Source organism: Chaetura pelagica, unplaced genomic scaffold, assembly GCF_000747805.2.
Source record: "Chaetura pelagica isolate M959 unplaced genomic scaffold, ChaPel_1.0 scaffold138, whole genome shotgun sequence".
In the NCBI taxonomy this organism is placed as follows: domain Eukaryota; kingdom Metazoa; phylum Chordata; class Aves; order Apodiformes; family Apodidae; genus Chaetura; species Chaetura pelagica.
Genome location: NW_009954215.1, coordinates 3,780,495 through 3,785,948, shown reverse-complemented (window position 1 = coordinate 3,785,948; position 5,454 = coordinate 3,780,495). Strand labels below are relative to the sequence as shown.

The 5,454-nt window shown below is 40.9% G+C and overlaps 1 protein-coding gene across 1 annotated transcript in view; it reads right to left on the bottom strand.

Moving 5' to 3' along the window:
• The window catches only part of OTOA (otoancorin), a 38,359-nt gene that overhangs the window by 1,175 nt on the left and 31,730 nt on the right, over positions 1-5,454 (bottom strand). The gene's annotated exons all lie outside the window — the stretch shown is intronic.

The following is a 5,454-nucleotide window of genomic DNA, read 5'->3' as shown; positions in this document are numbered from 1 at the left end:
CGTGGATGCAGCCCCGCACGCTTGGCTGAGCAGTTGGTGCTAAATCGGTGTCGCCGTGCTGGGGAAACGAGCTGATTCGTGCTGAGTGCGGGTGTTCCCAGGGAAGAAGCACCGGTTGTTCCTCGCCGCAGCCGGGCCGTGTGAGTTCCCGTCCTGGGTCCCTCGGCATCACCATCACGCGTGTCCCGTGTGCAGCTCCAAGCGGGGCCTCCTCTTCAGCACCTCCCTGACCTGATGTTCTTGGTACAAAACCAAAACCCACACGAACAACCCAACAGCCAGCAACAACCAAAACAACAGACCCCCAGGAGCGGCATTTCTGTGGGAAACAGGTTAATCCCAACTACACAACAGTGCTTTCCTTTTTTATAGTGTCACAGAAAGGGGAAGGTACTTCTTAAAAATCTCTTGGTTTACATTATTACACCTGTTGTTTGAGGAAATAACATGAGGACTTCACTGCTACACAGCAATGTACAGAAAATTCCCCCCAGCAGGGGATGTGTTATTTGAAAATGGATGAAATGATCCTATTGCAATCTTTCATTTTCTTGTTTAAAATGTAGCATAAACATTGAAATCATTTTAAAAGTTTAATTTAGATTTGAACTCTAATAGACTAATTATTCTAAACAGATATGTAGTAACTTTCATAATCAGTATTTGATGTAATTGCCTTCAAGTTGCCTACCTGAAGACACGTTAGCAACCTGGACAGTGTTTGAACTGCCCAGATCCAGGGCACAGACTGGAACAGCAGGCAGTGTGGCTACATGAGAACAGCCCTGTGGCTGTTCCACCACTGCACACCAGCCCAAGACTGAGGTCAGAGTACAGCTCACGGCTCAGAGCCCTGGCTCTGAATGAATATATACATGTAGTATGTTAGATTTAACACAGCAGCTGCTCAAAACACTGACAGATACATAACTGGAATCTGTTTTAACTGATACATAAAAGGCAGACAGCTGGACATCCCATGTCTTTCAAGCCTTTTCTCAGTTAATGCAGGATATATGAAGAACTTGTGATCCAGGTTGTTTTCTGACATCTGATTCAATAGTGAAACACATCAGGCCCAGTTAAAGATGACCTAGGGCAGCTTTAGCTTGTGCATCAAAACAACACATTATTTTATCTATAACACTGGCTCTTCTTTGATAAATCAATTTCTGCATGATAAAAATTATTGGGGAAAAGAGTGCCAGAAAATACTACTTGGTTGTATTTGTGACATATTAGTATTTTCCACTATTTTAATATTTCTCCTCTAGGAATTTACTCCTGTCCTCTGTTCTCCTTGTCCCCCAAAGAGAAGATATTAAGTGAGATACTGTTAAATATTTGCAACGCTAATTAATACCAGCTAAAACATTAGAAGACAGATGTTAGACTTGCCAGCAAAGCAAGAACTCCAGCAATCACAACTCCTCCATTTAATACTGCAATGTGTAGTCACTTGGATGGAAAGCTCCAAACATGCCTTGTATTCCTGCATCATGAGGGCAAGAAAATCCTCTTATTAATCCAGATTGGGAAAGCAGACTGATGCTGAATAGGAAGGGGCAGGAAGAGACAGATGGACATAGGCTGCTTGCTACTGATCACAGAAAAAATGTAATACACTTCTAGATGCCTATTTTGGGCTACAATTAAAGAACCAGATGTGACCTCTGATAAAAATATCCCGTGGTACAAAACTGCTACAGGTCCTGATACCAGACAAGGTCAGTTGGAGTGTAAGAGCTGATGTCGTAATCTCTCTGTTTAGGGACTGAGTATATAGATATGAAAAGATAATTTGATAATGGACCAGGCACTGTACCAAAATAGGATACCTGGATGGTTCACAGATTTATTTTGGTTTCTGAAAAGTTTGTTATTTATCAGCAGTTTTAAAAGCATGTGGTATAACAATGCACAAACTACTGTTTCTGAGGAAAGATTTCAGATGTTCTGGGGTTCCCTGGAGTTTGTGTTTATTCTTCACTTTTCTATCCAGTTTCCTTCCTGCCTTCCTTGGAAAGGGAAGTCAGATCCCTGACCCCAACAGCAGTGCAGAAAGTGGTCCACAAGGCTGTCCCACACCATATGACACAGGAGAGAATATTTTACCAATCAGGACTGTAAGGGAGTAAAACAAGGTTCTTAACCCTCCTTAGGCCCATGTATCTGCAGATCTTGCTTTAAAACAAAACAAACCCACATATTTATCAAAAATATTTTCAGTGATATAAAGAGACCACATTGCTTAAAGCTGTGTACTGGCCTGGAATATCAGCCTTTTTAGAGGGGGGGAAAAAACACAACAAAAACCAAACAACAGCCAAACACAAAAGGAAGAGGGTATTTGGAATTTGATTTCTACTTCTCCCTAAGGAAGACAGACCATCACAAGGGAACCAGGTGCCACAGTTTAATGGGTTCCTCAACTGATACACCATCACTGCTCATGTGCACCCTTGGAAGCAGCATGTGGATTAACCATATCACAGTAAGAGCCAGAACACCAGCAGGTGCACTGTGACCAATGCTATGGGGCTACCTGCTCAAGTGACACATTCCAGGTGACAGTTTGATTCCTGTCTTAATTGTGTGTGTCATTTGAGTTGGTCAGACCTCTCCCAAAACCTCAGTTGTGTTTGGCTGGCACACCTGGGAGGCATGTCTCACATCTGCCTCGACGTGGCAAAGAATGGGACTCTAACAAGGTCCTGGTCTGAAATGATGGGGCTGCAGTCGGTGTTGTGGGAAAACAATCAGGTGGTGATGATGCTAAGGTAGGCACAGCAGTTAAGTGATAAGGTGCATCTGCCATTACGCAATACGTAATTGCCTCTGAGCATATTAAACAGAGGGGCTTCTTAACTTCATTTTTAAAAAAAGGATGCAATGTTTTTTCAAAGCATTATCTTCAGAGCCTCACACTGGTGGGAGCTGGTTAGCTCTGATGTGACAGATTGAGATCACTGGGAGTCAAACATTCCATATACTGTACAAAGCCTGACGTAACGCCAGCTTTACAGGAACAGTTTTCAGACACTGTGGATGGGTAGCTGTTTTCTTATCTTCAGGGATTTAAAGATACCAGACATGGCATTTCCTCAGTACCAGGTAGTTAAGGATATTTTCTCTATCGGTGATCCAGAACTAGTAGCCCCTTTCTCTTTCTGAACACTACTCTGAACAGAAAATGTCAGACACTGAAATAAGCCAGCAAGGTATTTCTTCCCGTCTGTTAACCCCTTAAGAATACTACATCCAATCAAATGGATTAAATTAAATACTTCCTCATGCACACTGCTGGACAGAACCACCTGTCACGTGGTTCACAACACTCAGAAGAGCTGGGCCTACACCTGAGACGTGTCAGACTGTCCAACAGTCAGACCCTGCAGAATGCACAGCAGTGCCTAGCAACCATCGGGGTGGTCACAAGTGGGGAGGAGACCTGCAATTCTCACAATTCACAGACACAAAACCAACTTTCATTATATATATTCAACAGCAGACTTATGCATTAATATATATTTTTTTTTTCATTCTCAAATATAAATGTTAGAAATAAAAAGATACAGGAAAAAAGAGGTTTGGGTTAAATAAATGTTACCCACATCTACAACAAACAACATTTATTTAAGGATCAAAGAAATCTTTATACTACACAGAAATGTTGTATAATCTTCTCTAAAATCCTCGTGGTGTGACTAAGAGAGGAACTGAGACCTTTTTCCCATGAATGCATTCTAGTGAAAGGGATCCTGTGCATGTTGTCTGTAACATACACGTGCACATGGGACAGATCCTTATGGCAGTACCTGATGGCATGGATGCCTGCATTAAGGGGTTCTGTGGCTTGTTTCACAGAGTAAAAAGGAAAGTGCACGTTTCAGCTTCCTTTTAGCAATGAAGTGTACCAGACTGTGAATGAAGAGCAGATTACATACTAGATAAACATACTAGAGGTCTCTACTGCTTTCTCTCATTCCATCTATTCTTCTCACAGAAATTCAGTTTCAACAGTTTTGAGGGAGGTATCTCATGAATCACAGCTTTTGCAGAATGGGTTTTTCCATCAGTGACCTTTACAAGAGGTAGATTGGCAAAAGTAAAATTGCTTTTCTACAATACTCACCACTTAAGATGTTCACACCATCTTACAGACCAAACAGGATTTGTAATCTCACCATGAAATAAAGTACAACATTAAGTAGGTGCTCCACATTTACCCTTGCTACACTGCTCTTGCAAGAAACAAGATATGTCTTTGACCAAATGTAAATGGAATGCCAAGGTTATTAACATAATTATTAATTTAATAAAATAAAGACATTATCAAGGAGTGCCGCTATTTAAAAGCACTTGTGCTTGAAAGAAATTACAGCACAGATGGCACAAAACAAGGAGCTCGCTCCTGCTCCAATTAAAAGCTAAACTCTGACTCACATAATTGCAGATGGAATCACTCTCAGGTACATTGACAGAAGATGGTAACTTTCAGCTCATATAGATTTTTGAAGTGCTTGGAATGGCTAAGTCACGTCTCTGACTTACACAGCTGAACTGGAAAAGCTTCACTATGAAAATATTCTCCTGCACCTTCACTGACGTGCACACAGAATTCAAGTCAGGCAATTTCTAGAAATCAAACCACATCTCAATGAGGCAGGACTTTTAATTGTGAAAAAAACTAGATAAATCTTTATAAAGTATTTGATGCACCCTTTCCCCCTTGAGCAATCTGCTGCTCTAGGAACTGCCTTTGCCTACAGCTAACCCTGGCAAGTGTGACCTGCTGCTACAGATAATATGATGAGCTTTAGTTTTGCATTTCATGAGCAAAAAACTGCTGTTGGTGCAAGCTGCCTTGCACCTTTCTCTAATGATAAGATTCCAGCTTTTTCCCACTGTTGTTTCCTTTCCCACATGTGAACAGTCTGTTGTGGCATTTATTTAAATAGGAAAAAAAGGGTTTATCAATCCCAGCAAATACATGCTAATGCCTACTAAAACAAAAAAAAAATACTTCAATGCATCAAATACTTTATAAAGATTTATCTAGTTTTTGCACAGGTGCTTAAATTATAAGAGCATGTCACCACTTCTTATCTAAGCAGGATTTAATCCAGCAGCCCCGAGATTAAGTTATTTTATTGCAACAGCAGTAACTTTTAGTATGGTTTCTACTGTTTCACACAGAAGAACAGCCTCTGTCTGCAGGAATGTACACTCAAAGTACAAGCAGAAAATCCAACAGATGGATAAAACAGTGTAACCAAATTAAATAAATATGAGAAGTTAGACAATGTAAAAAGCATTGGACACAATACATCAGCCTCCAAATAATGGTCACCTGCTACCTGTCCCCTGGGTCATTCAGGGTACTCCCTAAAATATCTTTCAGTGATTCTCTCATGAGACAGATAAGCCATTTCCAGTTTTGACATTTGTTTG